Raw genomic sequence first — 15,793 nt, forward strand, 5'->3', positions numbered from 1 at the left:
GAAGGTGGCTATGGCAAACGAAGAGCGGTTGTTTGAATCGGCGTTGGCGTCAACTTTGGAGGAGTTGGACTTGTGCTTTTCTTTGAAAGTAGATCAACACAATGCACTTAAGTCATTCCTTTCGAAGAAGGATGTATTTGCCGTTTTGCCGACCGGATACGGATATGGTCGTAGCGCTGGCCTATTGCATGCCTAGGCAGTTTGAAAGACAATTCTCTGTCCGCCCCTTGGATTAAGCGAGGTGAATGATTCGATGCCAGACTATACATGTCAATGATATAGGATGGCCCGCCAGGCTAGTGCAATGCTGTATTCTATTAGCTACACAACCTACACAAACTACTCGCCATCTCCTTAGGAGGGGATTTCTGTCCCTTTAAGATGGGGTCATTCCGCATCCTTTTAGGATGGGGTCGCCCTGCGTCTCAGAGGATGCCTGTCCCATGAAGAGGGTGTCTGTCGCTTTAAGAGCTCACTCTCTAACCAACAACCACCCCCCCCCCCCTCCTCCACACACACAGACACACACAGACACACTCCTCCCCCAGAGGTCTGTGGCCCTTCTTAGGACAGGTGCCAAGAGCTGTGCTCTCGGGGGAGTGTGTGTGTGTGTGTGTGTGTGTGTGTGGGGAGGGGGGTTCACACAAATGCCAGCGGAGCCATTAGTCTAGAGCCCCTTTTCATCCATCAGCTGCTCATAGCCACAGGCAGCTAGCAGTGAGAGGAAGGCAGGCAGACACAGACTCTCAGGGTCTGGGTTCGCATCGGGGACAATTGCTGCTATCTCAGGAGGCTGTTTACTGTAAAATTATAGTCAAGCATCAGGGACGATATGAAACTGATCAAACTCTCTTAGTTCCCCTTTCCTGAGATGCCTTCAAGTAGCCACCCCCTCCGGAACTCAATGCCGCCCAGCCCATTAGCCACAAATCTGTGCAGCAACTCCCTCAAGCAACAGGAAAAAATAAACAAAGCTGGCGGATCAAACCAGTAGCCCGTGTTTGTATGGAAATGTAATTTGTTTTCCCACTTTCACAATTTTCAGAAGTAACTGACTATCTGATAACCTATTCTAACCAACCATAATGTTTGCCAACGATCTAATGTTTGCACGTTAGCTTATGCTAGCTGGTGTAACATTCTTGTGGTGTGCTGATGTCATACGTACATTACAGTAAATGCTATCATCAATGCTATCTTACAGTAAAAGGTCAATATTCTTACAAGATTTCTGTACTTGAGAGCAGGGCTGTAAGACCGTCTTTGTTGAGTCCAAGACCAGGAGTTAGTCAAGACCAAAAGAGACCAAAAGAGATTTGAGTCCAAGACAAGTCCAAGATCAGGAGTTAGTCAAGACCAAAAGAGACTAAAAGAGATTCGAGTCCAAGACAAGTCCAAGATCAGGAGTTAGTCAAGACCAAAAGAGACCAAAAGAGATTCGAGTCCAAGACAAGTCCAAGACCAGGAGTTAGTCAAGACCAAAAGAGACCAAAAGAGATTTGAGTCCAAGACAAGACCAAGACCAGGATTAGTTGAGACTGTAAGCCCCGTCTTTTTGTCAATGTGACCACGGGAGTCATATGACTGACTCTAGGGTGCTCGACTATGCCACTTGGGGCCTTTCACACCAAGATGTACTTTAGACCTCCAACACCTTGATTTAGACAAGAGGGCTCTCGCACACAGATACGTAAGTAATGACAGAGACGTAGTATTTCAATGAAAAAGTAAAAAATATTTATTAACAAGCAATTCAGAAAAAATTCAGTCTTGGGGTTGTTTCTCAGGATGGAGTGTGATACATATTAGGCCCAATAGGCCAGCAAGAGGAAAGTAATGGCTGCCACCAGGAATATTAAATGTAATCAGGTAGGGATAATTTGATCAGCTGTTCGGGAGAGGTTACCTGTCTTGGAAGAAGAGTGAGACCGACACACCACCCGTGCTGCTGATTCTGTTGCCTATTCACACAGACACACACACACACACACACACACACACACACACACACACACACACACACACACTCATAGGCACAGGTACTACAAAGAGTGATCACTGAAAATAGTGAGGTGCACGTTACCACTACAAATACTATGTGAAATGCGCGAAGAGGAGGACTCAGATCGAAACGACCTGCCCCAAGGAACAGCTGCAACACTCTGTTTCCCTGGATGGGAGAAGGAAAGATATGGTTGCTATTAGCACTAACTGGCTGGGTCAAGAATGAGCAAAGCTAGATGTTAGCACTACCACCGTAAAACATTACCACAGCAGAATACTGGGGCAGCCAATACCCCACCTGTTGCCGACACACCACGATGGAGAGCAGATAAGTGAACACAGCCACGCCTATGTTTATGTTATCAATCGGACAAACAAAATATAAAAGATAAAGAAAACAAAATGAGGCAAGAGCTACAATTACTTAAATCTACAGGAGGCAAACCAGAAGTGGCAATCTTTCTAAAGGGGTAAACAAACACAGTTAAAATCCATTGTTTACGTTAAATACAACCTAAACCAATATCAAGCAATACAGATACAATAAAACAAGGTTTCCTTTTACCTCTAGGAATACACCACTCAACATAAATGGAAATGGGACTCCCTGGTATCTCTCCAGTATGTAAACCTACATGAAATCACACACAAGCATAGTTCACATACAAAATAACCCATTATGCATTAAGGTTATTGGCTAGTTAAATCACCAGGACTTACAGTGAAACATGACACGTTATAGTAGATCCAGTTACTATAAACATGCATATAAACATACAGATGTACACACGCACACACATTACACGGCACACCTTACTGAGCTATACAGCCAATGTTACCTTAACACATCTCCCAATAGACAGTGGCAGCCTGCGCGTACACGGCGTCTTTTCAGTCAAGACCTACGTTAAAAACATTGCTGTGAATGTGCGTGAAGGCATTTACAAAAGGACCACACAGTTCAATCATCTACGGTGGAGAGTGCTTGTAAATACCTTCGGTAGATCAACAAAACACTACCCGGTAAGCGTCTGGTAAACAGCCAAATACCTGTTGTCAAACAGTTGCACTTTAAACACAGCTGGCTAAAATAACATGTTTGCAGTGAAAAAGGAGCGTTGGCACATACCTTTCATAGGCGACAGCACAGCGAACACAGTGTAGGGAGGACGTACGGAGCCTAGGGATCATGTGAACCGTGCGCGCCGTGAACAGGGCTAGCTGATGTAGGAGTTAATGGAGCCGGAGCAGACAGGTCGACTTGCACCAGGGGGCTAGATTGATCCGACACTTCAGGAGGAGGGGCAACTGGGTCAAGATGGGCAGGCTGTGTCTGGACTCCGGGTGCACTCACAACGACCCACTGACCGGTGTGATCATCTTCAGTCTCATGATCAGCTGCTGTCGTAGGCTCCAAGGGTACATCGGGAGGCTCTGGACAGTGATTTTGGCGGACAAGCTTTAGCATCACCCGGTGTACTTGCCGACTCCAATTGAGGTCATGCACGGGGGCTACAGAGTATACCACACCACCATGGGGTGGGGCTCGAACCACTTGATGTAGGGTTGGGCTCCAGGCGTCCTGGATCTTGGTGCGCCCTCTCACTCCGTGGTCTTTGAGATAGACAAACTGTCCTACCTCCAATGGAACATTCTGGGCTCCTTGGTCATGTCGTTCCTTCCTCCGTGCGGCAGCCGCCTGCAACCTTTCCTTAGCATCATGGAAGACCATGGTTAGACGTCTCTGGTGTTCCTGCACCCACTCACTCACTCTGCCACCTTCTGGTTCTGGTACCCTGCCCAAAAGGAAATCAATAGGTAGTTGAGGCTCCTGACCAAACATTATGAAATGTGGGGACTCACCCGTTGACTGATGGATTGTGGTGTTGTAGCTGAACACCAACTGAGGGAGATACTCAGGCCAATGGCTCTTCTGCTCAACCGAGAGCGTGCACAACAGATCATGCATAGTGCGGTTAAACCGCTCGCACTGACCGTTGCCCTGTGGGTGGTAAGGTGTCGTCCGGGTCTTTTGGATCCCGTACAGGCTGCACAGCTGATAAATAACAGCACTCTCAAAACAGCGGCCTTGGTCAGAGTGCAGACGAGCAGGGACCCCGTATCGGAAAAACCACTCCCGGACCAGCACATTGGCCACTGTCGCCGCCTTCTGGTCCCGGGTGGGCACCGCCTGTGTGAACTTAGAAAACACATCAGTTTTAATTAAAACCTGTTCCTTACCATCTCTGGAGGGCTCCAGAAAGGTGAAGTCCACTGCTAGGATCTGGTTTGGACAGGACGCTAGCATGTGTCCCATGGGCGCATGGGGCTTGGGGAGAGTGGATTTGGCAAGGGTTCATCGCACACAGTCTAGACCATACATGGGCAACATACGGCCCCCGGGCCACATCCGGCCCGTGGGCTTTCCCTGACCGGCCCACGTAAGGTCCGTGAAAGAACAATAGTCAAGAGCCTAGCATAGAGATAATGCATGCAAATCAATATCGTTGTTTTTATTTTGAAAGCGACTGCTATTTGTAGCCCATACATTTGTGCGTGGATACGACGTAAACACCCTTACTGATGTGCTGGTGAATAGAATTTATGCTTCTGCGTCGACACAATGCAGTTGCCTTTACGTCGGCGTAAACCTTTCAAAGTTTTGTGTCTCTTATGTCTGCGTCGCTCACCACCGCAAAGGTTGTTTGAGAACGAACTCCTACTGCTGCACGTTGGCGATACGAAGTGTTCATTTCAAAACGTTACTGGCAGATAGACAGTTTACAATCGGATAACCCCGTAATTGTAACCAAATGTCTGAGTTTATTTGCAAAGCTTATGTTAGCGAACTAGTATGATGCTACTACCCACAGGTTGCTTGAAGCAGCCGGCTCAACACACAGAGCGAGTTGCCCAATCACAGTTATGTGCATAAAGTTAAAGCAAAAACATAGCCTACATTTTTAAAATAGTTTTCTTTGTGCATGTTGATTAACTAATGACAGCCTATTATTGTCTGCTCCACATTTTCGTAGTCTAATTCTGCATAGAGTTAATTTAATGATGGTAATGATTTAATGATGAAATATTGCTGAGTGTTGATGAAATGGTGGCACAGGCCTATCGGTTGTACTCCTTCACATTTTCATGACCTAGCCTAATTATATAGATATTGTAGTACTTTTTTATATCAGTCTTTGAAAACTGAAAAAAAATGTCAAAAATAATTTTCGAGAATGAGGATTAAATACTGGACATAGATTAAATATTGTCTCCCTCACATTTTCATCTGTTCTTACGACTAGTAAACAAAACCATATGATTTACTTAATGTTATACAAGAACAGAATAGAATTGAACAGAATTGAGTTCAGACTTGAGATCGGTATTTTGGGTCCGGCCCTCCTCAACAATCCCAGTTTGTCATGTGGCCCCTTGGGGAAATTAGTTGCCCACCCCTGGTCTAGACACCACTGTTTGATGTCTTCCCTCATTCCCGGCCAATAGCACCTCTGCCGCACTAACTCGGTAGTGCATTCGATGCCCTGATGGCCATGATCATTGTGCAGCTGCTTCAGCACTTCACCCTTTAGGCATCCTGGCAGCAGGAGTTGATAAACTTCCTCACCCCCGTCAGGCCGGTGAATCCGGAGGTACAGTAGACCAGCAGTTTCCACTATGCGATCCCAGTGGCGGAACAGTACCTTGGTTGGTCCAGGTAGACGTTCCCGGGCTGTAGAGTTAGGTGTTTTCTGCACTCACCAGAATGGGAGGAAGGCACTGACAGTCGGGTCTGCCCCTTGCAGCGCCTGTAGGTCCTCAGTGGTATGAGAAGGAAAGACATGGCCGCCTGGGTCACCTGAAGACATTCCTGTCGAGCAGCTTGTTGCACGGCCACATGTAGAGCAGTTCCTACCGCTGATAGCCCTGAAACAGGGTTGGGGCCTTCTGCCGGGGGCTGTCTGGACAGAGAGTCTGCATTCTTATTTGATCGACCAGAACGGTATCGAATGGTGTAGTTGTAGGCAGACAACTCAGCTACCCATCGCTGCTCGCTCGCGCCCAATTTGGCTGTATCCAGATGGCTTAGAGGGTTGTTATCAGTCCAGACTGTACACTGTTGGCCCCACAAGTACTCTCGGAACTTCTCAGGTCATTGCCCATTTCATGCCCAGGAATTCCAGCTTCATGGAACTGTAGTTCTTCTCGGCAGGGCTAAGACTCCGGCTGGCGTAGGCAATTGGGCGAACTTTGCCTTCCTGCTCTTGTGAGAGCACTGCTCCAAGCCCGATATGGCTGGCGTCCACCTCAAGGATGAAGGGGAGAGTGAAGTTAGCAAAAGCCAGGGTATGTGGATTCCCTAACCTCCTCTTCAACTCCTGGAAACTCTGCTCGGAGGAGTCTGTCCAGGCTCCATCTAGCCATGGTGGCCCTTTCTCGTCTTAGTCCCTGCCAGCTCAGCTACCAGACGATGTAATTGGGCCGCTAGTTTTGAGAACCCCTCAACAAACCGCCTATAGTAACTCGCAAATCCAAGGAAAGACCTCAGCTCTGAGACACTGGTAGGATGAGGCCAGTTGTCAACAGCAGACACCTTGGCTGGATCAGTAGACACGCCGTCGCAGGAGATTAAGTGGCCCAGATACCGGACCTCCTTCCTGAATAAAACAGCATTTCTCCAGTTTTACCTTCAAGCCTTCTTTCTGGAGTCGGCTCAACACCAGATCTAGGCGGTGGTCATTTATGCTAGACGAAAAAACAATGATGTCGTCCAGGTACAGCAGGAATGACTGACAGTTTTGAGCTCCAAACATCCTCTCCATTAAGCGCTGGAAGGTGCCTGGAGCATTGCACAGCCCAAAGGGCATTCGATTTAACTCAAATAGCCCAAAGGGCATGCAAAAGGCGGTCTTTGGGCGGTCTTTCTCCGTTACTGGTACCTGGTTATGGTTCACCATCCAAATGATCAAACATAAAATAGGCCTGGTCACGTGAACCCAAATGTCTTGCACGCACACAAGCATTCACTTCTTCCACCCATTTATCAATACCAACACCTGATCTGCCCCTGAACACAGGACATTTCCTTTCCCTAGGGAGATACAGCAATCGCTCCTTGTCCGCTTGAAGCTGTCGCACCTGCTCCCTCAGTTCCTGTAACTCTTCAGCCATAGCTGAAACAGAAGGGCTAGGTTACTTCTGGGGTGGCTGCAAGAGGGTGCGATGATACGGTGCCTCAAGGTAGAGTTGTCAGGTCCCCCGATGTGCCAGCTGCTGCTTTGCCTCTATTACCTGCTTTAAGGTATATCGCTTCTCAAACAATAGCAAAACGAAAAAAAAAAAATGAAATACACGTCTCTGTATACTAATCCTGCCGACTACGCCAGATTGTGACCACGGGAGTCATATGACAAAGGTCTTGACTCTAGGGTGCTTGACTACGCCACTTGGGGCCTTTCACACCAAGATGTACTTTAGACCTCCAACACCTTGATTTAGACAAGAGGGCTCTCGCACACAGATACGTAAGTAATGACAGAGACGTGGTATTTCAATGAAAAAGTAAACAATATTTATTAACAAGCAATTCAGTAAAAAAGTCTTGGGTTTGTTTTTCAGGATGGAGTGCGATACATATTAGGCCCTATAGGCCAGCAAGAGGAAGGTAGTGGCTGCCACCAGGAATATTAAATGTAATCAGGTAGGGTTAATTTGATCAGCTGTTCGGGAGAGGTTACCTGTCTTGGAAGAGGAGTGAGACCGACACACCACCCGTGCTGCTGATTCTGTTACCTATTCACACAGACAGACACACACACTCATAGGCACAGGTACTACAAAGAGTGCAATCACTGCAAATAGTGAGGTGCACGTTACTACTACAAATACTATGTGAAATGCGCGAAGAGGAGGACTCAGATCCGGCGACCTGCCCCACGGAACAGCTGCAACACTCTGTTTCTCTGGAGGGGAGAAGGAATATGGTTGCTATTAGCACTAACTGGCTGGGTCAAGAATGAGCAAAGCTAGATGTTAGCATTACCACCGTAACACATTACCACAGCAGAATACTGGGGCAGCCAATACCCCACCTATTGCCGACACACCACGACGGAGAGCAGATAAGTGAACACAGCCACGCCTATCTTTAGGCCAAATCAATCGTACAAACAAAATAACAAGATAAAGAAAACAAAATGAGGCAAGAGCTACAATTACTTAAATCTACAGGAGGCAAAGCAGCAGTGGCAATCTTTCTGAAGGGGTAAACAAACGCAGTTAAAATCCATTGTTTACGGTAAATACAACCTAAACCAATATCAAGCAATACAGATACAAAAAAACAAGGTTTCCTTTTACCTCTAGGAATACACCACTCAACATCAATGGAAATGGGACTCCCTGGTATCTCTCCAGTATGCAAACCTACATGAAACCACACATAAGCATAGTTCACATACAAAATAACCCATTATGCATTAAGGTTATTGGCTAGTTAAATCACCAGGACTTACAGTGAAACATGACACGTTATAGTAGATCCAGTTACTATAAACATGCATATAAACATAAAGATGTACACACGCACACACATTACACGGCAAACCTTACTATACAGCCAATGTTACCTTAACACATCTCCCAATAGGCAGCCTGCGCGTCTTTTCAGTCAATAGACAAAAGACGCTGTGCCAATAGACAGTGGCACAGCGTCTTTTCAGTCAAGACCTACGTTAAAAACATTGCTGTGAATGTGCGTGAAGGCATTTACAAAAGGACCATACAGTTCAATCATCTACGGTGGAGAGTGCTTGTAAATACCTTCGGTAGATCAACAAAACACTACCCGGAAGCATCTGGTACACAGCCAAATACCAGCAGGAACAAATTGAACCCTCATAAACAACAATATAGGCTATAGGCCTGCTATCCGTCAGTTATGCTTAAACCCCGTTTTTTAATGCTGCCTAACAGAACATCCAGCTGAACTATAGTTATGAACACTACTTTAATCATTTCCATATTTAATTTTACGCACATATTTAATTTGCGGGAGTGCAGTGAATCATCGGTTTGTCCCGCACCCGCGAACACACCTCTCTCATCCCGCCCGCTCCCGCAAAGAGCTTTCAAAAGTTGTCCCGCGCCGCACTATTTTGCGTCGGGACCCGTGGGTCCCGCGGGTCTACCGCGGGAGTGCAGACCTCTAAGCTATGGTGAGAACAGGGGGACAAACTTACTACAGCAGTTAGTCTGCCGGTTACACCAACCTTTTGTGTTCTTGAAACAGAAAAGACATTTTCATAACCGAATGCATTTTGCAGTCAATTTACATCTGTACTTGTTGCTTACTATTGGATTCCCAACACCCCGCTCATGCATACAGTGGCCATTTGGTCTTTTGTTCTGGCCCCTCTGCTGAGAGCTTAACTCAGTCCTGAAAATATCTGAACTCTAAGATTTGTGTCAAAGGAGAAATTATAATCTGCTTGTGTTTTGATCAAAGGACTTTCCTCCACTACACAGCACTCCCCTGGAGCAGCCGTGGCCTACTGGTTAGCACTTCAGACTTGTAACTGGAGGGTGGCCGGTTCGAACCCCGACCAGTAGGCACGGCTGAAGTGCCCTTGAGCAAGGCACCTAACCCCTCACTGCTCCCCGAGCGCCGCTGGTGATGTAGGCAGCTCACTGCGCCGGGATTAGTGTGTGCTTTATCTCACTGTGTGTGCTTCACTAATTCACAGATTGGGATAAATGCAGAGACCAAATTTCCCTCATGGGATCAAAAGAATACTTACACAGGAGGCTAAACTAATTAGCATAAAGCAAAACTCAAATCCACCAGAGCAACTACTCTGATAGTTACCTCTGAAATCACTGCAAATGTATGTTGTGAATAATACATTCATGTTTGGTCTTGAATTAATACTTGTAATGTGGGCAATAGTCTGATCATGGTTTCATCACAATTTAATGTATTTGTGCTTAGTTGTAGATTAAAAACTACACTGTAATCTTTAGATGTGAAACCCACAAGCCTCACACCCACACCTATCCCACCAGCTATCCAATTACCTGCAAGCCGGGAGGGTCTTGAATATTCAAAAGCGTTGAACTTAAATTAGGATAGCTCTTGGAGATAAGCTCTCTTTTGTCTTTGCTCTGGCCTCTCTCTGACCTCCAGCCTCGCTGGCTCTTCTTCCTCTCTCTCTCTCTCTCTCTTTGTCTCTATCCCTCTCTCTCTCTCTTCCTCTCATTCCCTCTCTCTTCCTATCCTTTAATATTTGGGTTTGTAATGCTGTTTCATGTATACTGTTTCATCTGGTGTATCTGTTATTCTTAACTTGTTATTTTGTTAAGCTTAAGTTTGTGTTTTGATAAGATTCATTTGTTTGTTACATTGTTACAGTAGACTATGTGAGTTTTTTTTTACATTCAACTGAAGTGATATTGATTACATTTACCTTTTACGGCTTATTGCCTAATACATTGTTACCTTAATTTGCTTACCAATTGTATATCTCTAATTCTTGTAGTGTGTCATGCCATGCTCTGCCATAGCTGATAAACTAGTTAGCCTACTTGGTAATTGATTCAAGATACAAATTATGAATTAAATGGAATCAGACTAATCGAGTTTGTAATAATAACAGTTACTTGCCGTATTAGGCTATAGTGTGTATTTTTGTTACATTTTTGGTTGGTTGTGTGTCACTGGATTTTTTATGTAAAAAAATGTACCCTGAAAAACACTAGTGTAGGGCCCCGCAAGTTAAATCAAGGTCCCTCGCTTATCAGGTTACAGTACATCGTCATTTCTTCAGTTCCACACAAGCTCAGAGATTGGTCAGCTCTAGCTTGGCTCACAGTGACATCTGCTGGTCAAAACGTGAAACTGCAAAACTGTGTATGTATGTCTGTGTGCTTGTGTGTGTGTGTGTGTGTGTGTGTGTGTGTATGTGTATGTGTATTTGTGTGTGTGTGTGTGTGTGGGGGGGGGGGGGTGTAACCCTGTTACTGGTTCCTTATTCCAGTTGGGTACAATTTCTGCCTGGTTCTGAATGGCTGCTTTAATAAATTGAATTATCAATATAAAATAATACGGTAAAAAGCCAAAAGGACAGCATTATGTTACTTATTACCATAACTTTCATTGTCATTATCTCTATGTGTTTAGAAATACTAAATAAATACTATACTCTTGTGTCTCCTAATTATCCCTCTTGCTACTGATTTGACACTAGTCTGCTAGTTTTACTCTTGTATCAGGTAGCCGTGTGTGTGTGTGTGTGTGTGTGTGTGTGTTTGTGTGTGTGTGTGTGTGTGTGTGTGTGTGCGTGCAGGCATGTGTGTGTGAGGGGATGGGTGGGGGCTGGGGGATTGTGTTTGAAAGAATTAACAAAGAGGAAACAAAGCTACAGATGGTGTGTGTGTTTAAGACAACCTGATCACTGGGAGAACATGAGCATGCACAGAAAACAGGGAAATCAGTGACACAAACCGTATTATGAGAACAAACTGAAAGTATGAAGTTTTACTATGTTTTACAACCCCAGCCCCCAAGCCCCAAGACACTGTATATTCCACTGTATGTTAGGTGATTTTAGATCATCTAAGGAGTGTTCTAAAATGGTTACTACATATATCTGCCAAGTTTTTATAAAAATAAAGGCAAAACAACGAGAAATGTAACAATTTATTAATAGATAATCATTCCTCTGCAAAGAAATATATTTCTTCTATCAGAATGGTTGCCAAGCAATGCAGAGACACAGCAACTGTAACTAGTGGCGCAGTGATGTAGAATGAAATGCAGTCACCTTGGAGAGTTGTGTTGGGTTTTACAATGGCATTGAACACATTTCCCCCACAATTCACCCCATCAATGTCCAATGTTCAGAACCGGATTTTATGTGTAGCCAAGGAACACAAAAACTCCACTAATTAGCAAGATTGCAGATGGTCACCACATTAGTGCTTAGCACCCTGAGGTAAAAGGTCATTCACATTTCCACCTCGAGGAAAGGTAGGAAGGCAAGGAAACCAGCACTTATGCTGCTCGGCAATGGTCTAAATCCTATTATGAAAGAAGACGAGGGGGGGGGGGCAGTGTGTAAGCTATGTTGAGTGTATCTGTAAGCTCGCCCATGTTGTCTACTGGGAGCGTAGACTATTTATAAGCTCACCCATGCTGGTGTCTGAGAGCGTGTCTCTGAACCCGTCCACGCTGTTGAGTGGGAGTCTTGCCTGTATGGTCCTCTTGGCCATAGTAGCCGTTTCTCTGGAAGCAAGGATCCACAGGTAGGGACATAGCTGCACAGCTCATAGGAAGGTACTGGCAAGGGAGGAAATTATACTTTGTACATTCAACCAGGTCATGTTTGTGCTTTAGTCTGCGTATGTGTATGCTGTGTGTATGTGTGTTTGTGTGTGTGTGTCGGTGTGAGTGTGAGTGTGTGTGTGTGTGTGTGGGGAGGGGCGGTGTTGCTTACTGTAGTAAGGAGTATTTTGTATACTGCATTACCATATACATTACTAAGATTTTTCTTAAAGACCTGAAACATTAAACAATGAGGCATTGATACAGTATGAGTTTATATCAAGAGATGTGCCATATTTAGTTTACTCTGAGACCAATTGAATTTTCATTTGATTCATATCCATTCACCAAAAAGGTGAATAAAGTAATCGATAATATTAGTAAAGTGATCCCAGACTTTGGGATGCAGGCAGCATACTGACTCTGAGTACACAAACTCAAATGTTCTGTGTGCATTCCGAATTCTGCTGGATCCTGAACATGTGAAAACAATTAATCTCAGACATACCTATAATTATTATTATTAGTAGGAGTAGTATGTTATTATTATTATTATTATTATTATTATTATATCATTGGGTTTTGTTTTTGGGGAGTTGGGGCGGGATCCGGAAAGGACCACGGGGCGAGAATCAAACCCGGTTCGCCGGCGTAGGTGCCCTAGCCAGTCGCGCCACGGCTGGGGCCATTATTATATCATTGTTAACCACTGTCCTTGTAATGTTGTCACGTCACTTTGGAAAAAGTCTCTGCTAAATACCATATGAAATGACCACACAAATGACCTTGTGAAGATCTTTCTATGCACATGCCCTGCCCTGTTCAGTGTGTCCTCATTAACCCCACATGTTGATGAGGTGGCATGTTCTTAATTATTTCACTTTACACTTTGTTATTAAGGTATGTATTTGTGAATTACTGTATATGGTAGAATTAGAGTATTGAGGATCATTTGTCACAATTTGACTTTGAATTTGGCATCCCAAACAACTCTTGCAGCTGCTCATGAACAGAATTTCTCTTTCCATCTCCTCTCCAATCAGAGTACACCTTGTTAATTCTCTACAGTTCACAGATGCCTCTCCAAAAGAATATTCTCACAGAGGTCTGGACAGAGGACAGGTGAGCATCACCTCACGTTAACGACAAGTTTATTTTCATGTCTGAGATACTGTAGAGGTCATAGCCCAGTGTCCTAGTGCCTTTCCTGAGGATTGCAAACTGCCTAAATTCAAATAAATAAGCCAAACCCAGGGGTTGGCTGTGTGTCCCTCAACTGTTGTTACCGAGCGTTCACGCTTTTAGCGTCAGCTATAAATATGTGGCCTGGTTTCCATAGCGCAAAGGCGGGCGCCGGCACTAAACCAATCAGAGGTGGGGAAAGTTGTATAGTTAGTAACGGCGATTAGGTGCACAGCTCAGTGCTGGATGATATTCAAGGGCCTGCCTGGCCTTGTAACAGCTTACTGACCCACTTCAGCTCCTCGAGGAACAGACAAGAGGGCCCATGGCAGGCATGATTAAGCAGAACCACACAAACACACACCATTGCATGTAATGCCCAATGCTACCAGAGAAACCAGTCATTCTGGAAGCATGGGAAATAAACAGGAAAGACTTGCAAGTATTATAGGAGAGTTGGAACAAGGAAGAATCCTTCTCTGTCTCATGAGAGCTATTAGGCTGTAACAGCCCATGACGTATGTCAGTGGGCCAGTGTGTCATAAGACAATTAAGCCAGTGCATAGGGTACAAAACTGATGCCATCATGTTCCTTTCTAGAGGTTTTAGTTTGATTAGAAACTATTTGGGATTATTGTACATCTCCATAGTTTCTTTCCATTCTTAAAGCAGTTCATAACAGGTAACAACATAATGATACTTTACTTCAATTTAAGGTTTCAGACAAGGTGTTGTCAAACAATGAATTAAAGTGTTTACACTTTGTGGTAAAGGCACAATCCAACAACTGTTGGTACTGGCACACTGCCACTGTATATGAGCTCTGAGTGTGTGTCTACTCATGTGGTGATTAAAAATGTAGTTTTCAACATGGCCATCTGTTTTCAACATATTTCTCCTCGGTTTGCTACGATGCAAAAACCAAATCAGAATCAGAATCAGCTTTATTGGCCAGGTTTGCGTAAACAAACAAGGAATTTGACTCTGGTTAATCTTTGCTCTCAAAATACAAGACTCACTTAATACACTTAACATATACGAATAAAGAATAAAAAACATAAAAGAATACAAAGCGGAACAGTAAGAATGGAATGAAGAGCAGTAGAATATGGCTATGTATAAGTATAATTACATGTACATGTGCAATAAATAGAACATTATGGGTGGGATAGGGCAGTACAAGTTGTTCCTGTCAAGGTTGCCATGGTCGTGGACACCTCAACAGGCAAGATACAATATACAGTTGAAAGAGAGGGTAGGAATAGTACAATTTAAGAATAGACTGAGATTTAAGATTTAAATATGAATATAGTGCAAGGCAGTTCAGTGCAATGATAATGTCTTAATAACAATGTGAGGTACCGGTAGATGGGCATGTTGATAGACTTTGCTCAGTGTGGGTGGGGACTACTGTAATTCTGGGTGTTCAACAGAGTGCAAATGATGACATCATAATGTAGACTTCCATGATGTACCTCACAGATAGAGTGGAGATTAAATCACTGCTGTTTAACCTCCATGATTGCATTTTTTCAAATTTTCAGGCAAGATGGTGCACACATCCAGAAGAAAGAGCAACAGGTAAGTGATTCTTTCAAACCACAGCTTTTTCTCGATCTGTCAGCGTAACACTTTGGTCTTCATAACGTGGACACATTTATGGAGTGGTCATTTTGGGTTCTACATGTGGGATTCTTAGAGCAGTGTTTTTTTCAGAGTGTGGTCCGGGTACCACTGGTGGTCCGCAAGCTATCCCAAGTGACCCGCGAGCAGACGTGGTAAAATATAATAAAGATGAGTTGTTTACAATATTGAACCAACTTGTATGTAAATCCAAACAGTTCTGCAACACTGCCTATGTTAGCTATGCCAGTTTAAATGATATGAATCCTCTGACACAATAGGCAAGGTGAAAAGACAATAAGCAAGATGGTTCATTGAGTAGGCCTATTGTGTAATGTACTGTTGAAGTAGGTCTACTCTTTTTTTAAGCTAGGTGGTCCATGTTTTTTTTTTATTGGTTAAGTGGTCCTTGGTCTGAAAAAGTTTGAGAAACACTATCCTAGAGTACCATTGTCAGTGTTGGCCATTTGTTTTTGTTTATTAGTCTGGTTCAGATAGGTGATCAGCTATCCAGTCTCTCTCATATAGTATGAGTCATGTTGATGAAGGAATTGGTCCTGGCAAGAGGGGTATTTTACCCCTGGATGAAGCTCTCTGTTGACAGGGGCAGGGTGTCTCTTCACTCTTCTCCTACCCCCCATCTTGGTTCCTCCTGCTGACGTG

This window comes from Alosa pseudoharengus, unplaced genomic scaffold (assembly GCF_046254945.1).
Source record: "Alosa pseudoharengus isolate Yale_2024_CS ecotype anadromous, Long Island Sound unplaced genomic scaffold, YU_APseudo_1.1 YU_APseudo_1.1_scf_5, whole genome shotgun sequence".
In the NCBI taxonomy this organism is placed as follows: Eukaryota; Metazoa; Chordata; class Actinopteri; order Clupeiformes; family Clupeidae; genus Alosa; species Alosa pseudoharengus.